This window comes from Astyanax mexicanus, chromosome 14 (genome assembly GCF_023375975.1).
Source record: "Astyanax mexicanus isolate ESR-SI-001 chromosome 14, AstMex3_surface, whole genome shotgun sequence".
Lineage (NCBI taxonomy): Eukaryota > Metazoa > Chordata > Actinopteri > Characiformes > Acestrorhamphidae > Astyanax > Astyanax mexicanus.
In genome coordinates, this window is record NC_064421.1 from 12,272,535 (window position 1) to 12,283,158 (window position 10,624).

The window sequence follows — 10,624 nt, forward strand, 5'->3', positions numbered from 1 at the left end:
AAATGGTAACTGTAACAGCAATGGCAACATATGAACATGACTTATCAATTATTATGTACCATTTATTACCACATATTTTGCAGTGTACTATATATTGTACTTTATATTTTGAACAATACACTTCACTATGTATTCAAGAATATATTTTAATATATTACTATCAATAATACACATACCATCTATTACCACACATCACAATTTATTTTATTATATATTTAACAATACACTTCACTATAAATTCAAGAATATATACTACCATATACTACTATATGTATAATACAAAAACAGATAAAGGTATGCTTAAAGTTCAGAAAAACATCAACATTAAAGAGTTCCATCAGTAGCACTCGTGCCGTCCCACTGGCTGTAGATTGTGCTTTTGCAGTCTTCCAACAACGGACTGAGACAGTGATGGTGCCTTCCTTCCCCAGTTTCACCTTATAACAAAGGAAGAAAATGAGAAATAAACAAACAATGACCACCAGCAACACAATGCTACTTAGTTACAAGTGGGTCCGAATACTCTTAGATTAAAAACAAGTTTTAGTATTTGGAACCCACCGCTAACAAGCCTAAACTGTGATAGTTTAATAATGTACAGCTAAATCCTTAATACAAAATAAATTAGCATAGCTATTTCATGGGATAAAGTGAGATTAGCTAATTAAAACATATCTCAAAGCTAATTTAGCTAGCTAACTAGTTAACTTAAAGCTAAGTTAGCTAGTTATAACTTATAAATTAAAGCTAGGTTAGCTAGTAATAAATCCAAAATTAAAGATAGGTTAACTAGTTATAACATAAATTAAAGATAGGTTAGCTAATTATAACTTAAAAATGAATGCTAGGTTAGCTAGCTATAAATTATAACTTAAAGCTAGGTTAGCTAGTTCAATTAAAGCAAAGGAAGCTAGTTAACTTAAAGTTAGGTTAGCTAGTTAAATTAAAGTTAGGTTAGCTAGTTAAATTAAAGCTAGGTTAGCTAGTTAAATTAAAGTTAGTTTAGCTAGTTAAAATAAAGCTAAGTTAGCTAGTTATAACTTATAAATTAAAGCTAGGTTAGCTAGTAATAAATCCAAAATTAAAGATAGGTTAACTAGTTATAACATAAATGAAAGATAGGTTAGCTAATTATAACTTATAAATGAATGCTAGGTTAGCTAGCTATAAATTATAACTTAAAACTAGGTTAGCTAGTTCAATTAAAGCAAAAGTAGCTAGTTAAATTAAAGTTAGGTTAGCTAGTTAAATTAAAGCTAGGTTAGCTAGTTAAATTGAAGCTTGGTTAGTTAGTTAAAATAAAGCTTGGTTAGTTAGTTAAATTAAAGCTAGATTAGATAGTTAAATTAAAGCTAGGTTAGCTAGTTAAATTAAAGTTAGGTTAGCTAGTTAAATTAAAGTTAGGTTAGCTAGTTAAATTAAAGATTGGCTAGCTGGTTTAATTAAAGCTTGCTTAGCTAGTTAAATTAAAGCTAGGTTAGCTAGTTAAGTTAAAGTTAGTTTAGCTAGTTAAAATAAAGCTACGCTAGCTAGTTAAATTAAAGCTAGGCTGCTTAGTTAAAATAAAGCTAAGCTAGCTAGTTACATTAAAGCTAGACTGGCTAGTTAAAATAAAGCCAAGCTAGCTAGTTACACTAAAGCTAGGCTGGCTAGTTAAAATAAGGCTAAGCTAGCTAGTTAAAATAAAGCTAAGTTAGCTAGTTAAATTAAAGCTAGGCTGGTTAGTTAAAATAAAGCTAAGCTAGCTAGTTACATTAAAGCTAGGCTGGCTAGTTAAAATAAAGCCAAGCTAGCTAGTTACACTAAAGCTAGGCTGGCTAGTTAAAATAAAGCTAAGCTAGCTAGTTAAATTAAAGCTAGGCTGGCTAGTTAAAATAAAGCTAAGTTAGCTAGTTAAATTAAAGCTAGGCTGGTTAGTTAAAATAAAGCCGAGCTAGCTAGTTACACTAAAGCTAGGCTGGCTAGTTAAAATAAAGCTAAACTAGCTAGTTAAATTAAAGCTAGGCTGGTTAGTTAAAATAATGCTAAGCTAGCTAGTTAAATTAAAGCTAGGCTGGTTAGTTAAAATAAAGCTAAGCTAGCTAGTTAAATTAAAGCTAGGCTGGCTAGTTAAAATAAAGCTAAGCTAGCTAGTTAAATTAAAGCTAGGCTGGTTAGTTAAAATAAAGCTAAGCTAGCTAGTTACATTAAAGCTAGGCTGGCTAGTTAAAATAAAGCTAAACTAGCTAGTAACATTAAAGCTAGGCTGGCTAGTTAAATTAAAGCAAAGGTAGCTAGTTAACTTAAAGCTAAGCTAGCTAGTTACATTAAAGCTAGGCTGGCTAGTTAAATTAAAGCAAAGGTAGCTAGTTAACTTAAAGCTAGGTTAGCTGGTAGCTGGTTGGCTAGTTAAACTAAAGATAAAGTAGCTAGTTAAATTAAAGCTAGGTTAGCTAGTTAAATTAAAGTTAGTTTAGCTAGTTAAAATAAAGCTCAGCTAGCTAGTTATAACTTATAAATTAAAGCTAGGTTAGCTAGTTAAACTATAGCTAAGGTAGCTAGTTATAACTCATAACTTAAATTGTGTTGACTAAGCAGTTTAGCAAGAATGTACACCTTACTATAATTTTTAAACTGCTTAAAAAACTTAGCCTTATTATCAGCATGTGGATTCTTTAAACTGTGTTATGATGAGCTACTGTTTAAATTAAGGACTCACCTTGCCAGATAACTTTAGAAGGACTGCGGGGAGGTTTCTGTTGGGTCAGAGTCAGTTATCCAGCTGGTTGACACAGTGCTCACTGCATTGGTCCCTTCGTCCAAGAAACGAGGGCAAACCATAACCTGTATATTCATTCAGTTCATTCAATCTGAGAGCCAATTTTAGCATCTTTTCTCCGAACATCATCCAAAGCATAGTCCCGCCCTATCGCGCTGTAACTGCTGATACGTGTTTGTCTAAATCTTCTGCTCTTGCAGTCCAATCACAGAACGCTTTTCCCCCAGAGTTGCCAGGTTCGCGGTTATACTGCCAAATTTGGCTTGTCTGAAAACCACGGGTACATTTTTGCTCAATCTTCAAACTGAAAATGTAACAATTATGATTTAATGAGAGGGAGGGTATTTTCAGCAGGTTACAACTGAGACACAGCACACAGAACTGTTGTATGTGGTGATTCACTCACACTGACCATAGCTAATGCTTTTTTTTCTTGCAATTATTTAAAATTATTTTTAAAATGTAATACATTATTAGCAATATAATAAAAATCAAATGTAATATAATATAATATAATATAATAATATTCATATGCCCTTATACACAAAATTAATGATAAATCACAAAGTAAAATTAATAGACTGTATAAGTGTAATACACCTAAATATAAGATTTTGGGCTAGGTCTGTGTAATGTATGTAGCATTTGGGCAAAAAAAAAATAAATGTAATAACTTGTCAATCTTTGTTACATTAAAATTTTTAATATGCAAACATGAATATGACCGCTTTATTTAGGTAATTGTAGATGATGTAAATGTAAATGTATTTTGTTTATTGGGTTTGTAACTGTGGACCTTTATTGGCACATTCAGGATGTATTTTAAACCATGGTACGCTTTTGTCTCTTTTGTGAAATGCTTAACTAAGAAAGACACTAATAAATACAAAAAAAGCATTTGGTCTAAAAAAATATTGCAGTTTAGCAGTTTAGAGATTTTGTCTTTATTGTGGTATGTTTTTATATTTACCAATATATAGACATAAATGGTCCATGCATAAATTGTCATATATTAAACAATAGATGTCCTTTTTTCCATATATGAAAACTTATTATTTAATATATTGCACTATATTTTCCAATATATTGCCATTTATTATGTTTCATAAGGGATATTATTTACATAGCACCAGAAAGTAAACAAATATACCAAATAATTCCTAAATATACTAAATTGTTCCAAATATATCAAATTATCCCAAATATTCTAAATTATTCCTAAATATATAGAATTATTAAGATATATCAAATTATTCCCAAGAGTTTAAGCCGTTTATTCTGAACTATTTAAGAACTAATACAGCCATTATTAATCATTTCTACATAACAGACCACTAATTAAGCACCAATAGCACTTACACAGAATGAAGCCAAATAAGTAGTGAATAAATCATTTATAAATGTCTAATTTTGGCTTTGTTAAGCAAATAATAAGACATTAATAAGCGCCTAATTTGTGTTCCTTATATATACACAGTTTGGTCACTCTTTCTTTTTTTCAATGTGTTTTTATTTTCATTACCATTTACATTGTAGATTCTAACTGAAGGCATCAAAACTAGGAATTAACAAACGTTGAGTTTTATGTACCTAACAAAAAAAAAGGTGAAATTACAAAAAAAAGACATTTATATTCTTGTTATATTCAATATAATTTAGACACAGTATTACTGGGTAAGTAGACTGCACTGCTGTAGAATGTTAGTTCGAGGTGATGATGTCATCAGCAATTCGACTGGCTGAGTGTTTTAAAGGTGATGATGTCATCAGCATGTTCTAAAGGAGATTCCGAACCAGCATTCCGCCGGGTATAAATAGCTGTGCACTGGAGTTTTTGGTCTGTTGGGTGTTCGGTGTTGGAGAGAGCAGTTCGAAAGAATAGTGCTACCCATAGCTACAGACAACTAGAGATGGGGCAGATGCTGAAAGCGTTAATCGTTCCAGGTGTGCTGGCCGTCGCCGGCTGCTGCTGGTGGTGGTATAGCTCACGGAAGAAAACTCGAGTTACCAGTCAGGTCAGTGAGGAGGAGGAGGATGAGCTTTCTTCCTCTAGTGCAGAAGAGCAGTTTGCTCTGTGTGAGATTTCCATCTCAAGCCCAGAGGAGCTCCCCCATCAGGACAGTGAGGAGAAGGAGAAGGAGGAGGAGGAGCTGTCTTCCTCTAGTGACGATGAGCAGTTTGCTCAGTCTGATACTGCGAGAGCTTCACTATCCATCTCGACTAGAGCACCTGTCTCAAGCCCAGAGGAGCGCCCCCTTCAGGACAGTGAGGAGAAGGAGGAGGATGACCCGTCTTCCTCTAATGACGATGAACAGTGTGCTGAGTGTGAGACTAGAGAACCTGTCTCAAGCCCAGAGGAGCGCCCCCTTCAGGACAGTGAGGAGAAGGAGGAGGATGACCCGTCTTCCTCTAGTGACGATGAACAGTGTGCTGAGTGTGAGACTAGAGAACCTGTCTCAAGCCCAGAGGAGCGCCCCCTTCAGGACAGTGAGGAGAAGGAGGAGGATGACCCGTCTTCCTCTAATGACGATGAACAGTGTGCTGAGTGTGAGACTAGAGAACCTGTCTCAAGCCCAGAGGAGCGCCCCCTTCAGGACAGTGAGGAGAAGGAGGAGGATGACCCGTCTTCCTCTAGTGACGATGAACAGTGTGCTGAGTCTGAGACTAGAGCACCTGTCTCAAGCCCAGAGGAGCGCCCCCTTCAGGACAGTGAGGAGAAGGAGGAGGAGGAGCTGGCTGAGCTGTTTGCTCAGTGTGAGGCTCAGGGGCGTAGCAAATTCTGGGCCATGTACACTCGCAACAAAAGTAAAAGAGAAAAAAAGGAGGAGGGGATTGACCTGTCTGCCTCTAGTGACGATGAGGAGTGTGAGACTAAAGCACCTGTCTCAAGCAAAGAGAAGCCCCCCCTTCAGGACAGTAAGGAGGAGGATGACCTGTCTTCCTCTAGAGACGATGAGCAGTGTACTCAGTCTGAGACTAGAGCACCTGTCTCAAGCAAAGAGAAGCTCCCCTTTCAGGACAGTGAGGAGGAGGAGGAGCTGGCTGAGCTGTTTGCTCAGTGTGAGGCTCAGGGGCGTAGCAAATTCTGGGCCATGTACATGCGCAATAAAATGAAAAGAAAAGAAAAAAGAAAAGAAAGAAAAAAGCATAAATAAAGTTTTAAGCTAAACTCTTATTACTGTTGTTATGTTTCATTAATATTGAGATCACATCTATTTAACATGATTATTCATTGGCTTTGATAACATTGTGAATTTATTGAGCATAAGATTCTTATGTAACTAAGAACGTAAGAATCTAAATATAAAACAGAATAATAAAGTTAAATTAAATAAAAAAACTAATAATAATTAAAACGAATTAAATAAATAAATAATAATAGTAAAAAGATAAACTTATTTAAAACAGTCACATGCTTTCTGATGGTGGTTAAAAACTAAACTCAACAAGCTTCAACATTTCCTGTTGTGAATTCCAGCTCGCTGGCAACGGTGTGAATCGTTTAGTTGGATTGAGGTAGATCTGTTTAGTATCTTGCTTACATACCTGGTTGGTCTGGCGGGTATTTCATGTCAGCGTAGTTTAATCTGATTTAAGAATGCATATCTAAATGTGATTATACATTCTTAATTACTTATAAACAATTACCCACCTCTCTAAAACAAATCTAGACAGTAAACGTGAACCTGTCTTGATAGCTTTAGGACTGCATGAAAAATGGTATCTATAATTATTTTTAATAATTCAGTGTTTTAATATTATTACTTTTTATTATTATTGTTAAATCTTTCCAATGAATCAAATGAATGTATATATTTTTTTCCACAACGATTTGAATCACACACACTCAATAGAGAAGCTCTAAGAAAAACTTGTATAATACAGAGGCTGCTGCTGTCTGGGTAAGATTGTGAGATGGACATCGCTGACAATCAGGGATAAAATAGTTACATTCATTAAACTGTCCTCATAATGCAGCACAATTTATGGTTTTTATGCAAGTTACCTTATTATAAGCATGTGTTTCCTTCTTGTCCATATCACATGAAAAAAAGGAAAAAAAAAAACACGAAAGTGCCGTTCCAGAAAAACGATAATTTTAATCTTTGGTTTAAAAATACCTAAGGTCAGGGCTTTTTTTTTTTTTATAATTTTATTTCTGATTTTTCCCCATTTTCTCCCAATTTGGATATCCAATTGTCCCACCCCTTTGTGCGTCCCCATCACCGGTGACGCCCGTGACCCTTGGAGGATGCGGACGAGCACACGCCTCCTCCGACACGTGTGAAGTCAATCACCCCTTTTTTCGAGCTGCTGCGGATGAATCACTGCCTGAGCAGCTAGCGCGCTCGGAGGAAAGCACAGCGGCCAGGTTCCGATTTATCCGCTCACAGACGCCTCGTGTCGCCCAGCGCCACCTTGAGTGTAATGGGGAGAGAGCGCCATCTACCCACCCCAGAGGGAGCAGAGCCAATTGTGCTCCCTCTAAGCGCCGGCAGCTTGATGGCAAAGCTGCATGAGCGGGGGTTCGAACCTGCGACCTCCCGCTCAGGTCAGGGCTTTTCTAACATTTTCATTCAGTTACTTCTGTTTAAGAGCGGCATATAGGCAGGACTAACTACAATATCACAGAAATGTGTTTAAACTGTTAATATAGTATTTTGTAAAATACTTATACAGATTCAGCTTCACCGCAGTTTCCGCCTTCTTTTGACAGATCTGTTAAGGTGATTGGCTGCAGTAAAAAATGATGGACAGCTTGGTCTGTCTGATGATTGGCTTAAGAATTGTTCTTTAAGAAACCAAAAGCAGTTCTTCTTTGGTGGCCTTTGTGGCACATCTTTTTTAAGAGTGAAAGAGACAAAGTCTGCTTCATCCCTTACTTTCCCAGAGACTCTAACACCCCTGACATCTTGTCTGAATTGTGTCGTAATTCAAGCTGTCTGGAAGCGAGTTCTGTCTACATCATAAAAATCTCCTCTTTCTCCAGTGTCTGCTCAAATGCTACTTGCATTGCTCATTTTAATGGCCCAGAGCACAGACAGCCAGGATAGACCCTTAAGAGTGCACAAACTGCAACAGCATTTCCCGGCTGGAAAATTGATGATAACATGAAACCAAGTGTTTCCTGCACAGCTTAGCTACATGGGAGTTATTTTCCTCAAGCCACAAATTATTTAAATGTTTTATCAATCATTAATGTATTGTATTATGGGGTAAAAAAAAATATTACTTTGGTGCTTCATGGATTTTAGCATCTATTTACTGTTGTTGTCAGGTAGGGAACAGGAAGGAGACGTGGAGAGTGAATGCACTTGATATTATTTATTGAAATGAATATAACATAAACAGACAAAGAAACAAAACATGAAACAAAAAGAAACACAGAGAACATGGAGGCAGCAAAAACATCGAAACACGAACCCTGACTGAAGTTAGGACATACAACCACGTACAAGGGACACAAGAAAAAACAGGACTATTTTTACACGCGAACAGGGACAGGAAACAAGAAACACCTGCGACCAGGTAACAAGGGGACGGAGTTACAAAGGAACAGTTGAGTACACTGAAGACAGGAGAAGAAGGAGGGTAGGTAAACACAGAGACAGACCAGAGGGACACAAAACAGGACGAGACTATGACAGTCGGTTCACATGTGACATAATGTGAACCTTAAACATTGCATTGTCTTCATTCAAATGCAAATCCAATGTAAAACCTAATTACAAACAAACTGTCTTAACTCATTATATTTACACCTTCAAATTGTACCTAAACCCAGCTTACTAATGAAAGCTGTTCTAGGCTAAATGCAGTGACTACTTCAAGGGAATAAAGTGGCATTAAGAAGTATTTGCCCCCTTACAGACTTCCTTTGTTTTTGCATTTTTGTCATACTTACATTTTTCAGATTATCAAACTGACTTTAATACCAAACAAATATAACCTGAGAAAGTATACAAAGCACTTTTTAAATTATGATTTAATTTAGTAAGGGAAAAAAAACAATCCAAACCAGTTTAGCCCTGTGTAAAAAAGTGTTTGCTCCCCCATAAATTAACTGTGATTAATAAATTTTTTTTGTAAAGCTGAGTTCAATTTCACTACTAACCATAACCAGGCCTGATTACTGCCAGACCTGTAGAATCAAGGAGTCATTTAAATAGGACCTGTCTGACAACCTGAAGCAGATAAAAGCAAAACATCATTTTAGAAAAAGAACATCACATTGAATGTGATGAAAAAGTCCCTCACCAATCATCAAAAGCGATGAAACAACATTCATGCCCACAACAAACTGAGAAGCCGTCAACAGTCTTTGGCAGCAGAGTCCATTGACATGAATATCACCCTACGGGTGAGCCTCAGCCAGACTGACAGACAGTCCTGTCTTTTATATATTATCAAAATACTTTACTAGACCCATCCTCCTCCCCAGACACACTCCTTCCATGAAACTCCTGATAGGCAGTAGTAGAAGCTGAACAGTAGTTGTGGTTTTCCTTCACACTGTGAAGCTCCAGCTCATCCCAATTAAATCACCTCAAATCACCATCTCAGTTCATCAGGTTTAGATCAGGCGATTAACGTGGAGGACCAACACTTATTTTTTTACTGTTCACTATGTAATTCCATACACACCCTTGTTTTCATATGTTGCCCATTGCTTCCTTGTATTTAATATTAATCTACAATGTAGAAAGCAGAGGTGGAAAAAGTACAGAAAAATTGTAATTAGTAAAGTAAAAGTACCTTTACTTTGCTAAAATTCTACTCAAGTAAAAGTAAAAGTACCCATCTAAAAATCTACTCAAGTAAAAGTAAAAAAGTACTCAAATTAAAATGTACTTTGAGTAAAAGTTACATAGTTACTTTTAATTATTTGATGTAAAAAAGTCAACAAATCATAAATTAAATTGTTTTTAATGAAGTATTATTTTACATAATAATTTGGATCTTTCAGGCAGTTTTTGTTCAGACCACCCCATAAAACATTTTTAAGAACAAGTGGTATTGGTTTCTATGATCCATTTTTTTTCTTTACTGTTAAAAATTAAGGGCAAATATGTGACTATAAACTGTATTTTTACAGTTTTACAGTTCATTGTTATGCTTTAACTGCTATTTATATGTTTTTTTTTTTAAACATTCTAGCAGATTGTTTGATGATAAAAGTACTTACACCACAAGCTTTCACAGGTTTGATGTGGAAGTTTTGAAAGCTGGCAGCTCTGTCCGGCGGGGCACGTTTTGCATTGCATGAGGACGTTATTGCCTCGTTATTCCACTCGCGAGCATCCGTGCGCTGGCGCATCCGCACCAGTTTTTTTGTTTTTAATTCAGACAATTGTTTTTTTCCCAGCATTTTATTTTTTACTCAGTAACTGGGAGTTTTCCAATGTAGCGAAGTAAATTACTTCTGTCAAAATATACTTGAGTAAAAGTAATATTACCTACTTTAAAAACTACTTTACAAATTACAAATTACTCATAAAATCTACTCAATTACAGTAACTTGAGTAAATGTAATTCATTACTTTTCACCTCTGGTAAAAAGTAAATTAAATTAAAAAAAAAAAACTCATGTCTTGTACTGTATGGTCACTGTGACCTGGTCATGGTGACCAAATCATCATCCAATCAAGACACAGCATGCTCACGTGTGCATTTTACAAACATAGATATGGTGTGTGGTTGGTGTGGTGCAGTGGATAACTCCACCACCTGCCAGTGAGCTACCATGTGGTAGACTGAGGTTCAATTCCAGGTGTGGGTAACTGAATGATGTAATATACTATACCCCTACATTGACCCACCTCTGTAATAGGAATGACCTTGTAAGTCACTCTTGATAAGAACATC

At 36.0% G+C, this 10,624-nt stretch overlaps 1 long non-coding RNA gene across 1 annotated transcript; it reads right to left on the reverse strand.

Annotated features, from left to right (window-relative positions):
• Positions 1–132: 132 nt before the first annotated feature.
• On the reverse strand, positions 133–2,991 carry LOC111196033 (uncharacterized). The gene is made up of 2 exons (XR_007424051.1): positions 2,699–2,991; positions 133–437 (listed from the first exon to the last, which is right to left on the reverse strand). It is a non-coding gene; the product is annotated as an uncharacterized LOC111196033 (long non-coding RNA).
• Between the last annotated feature and the right edge of the window lie 7,633 nt (positions 2,992–10,624).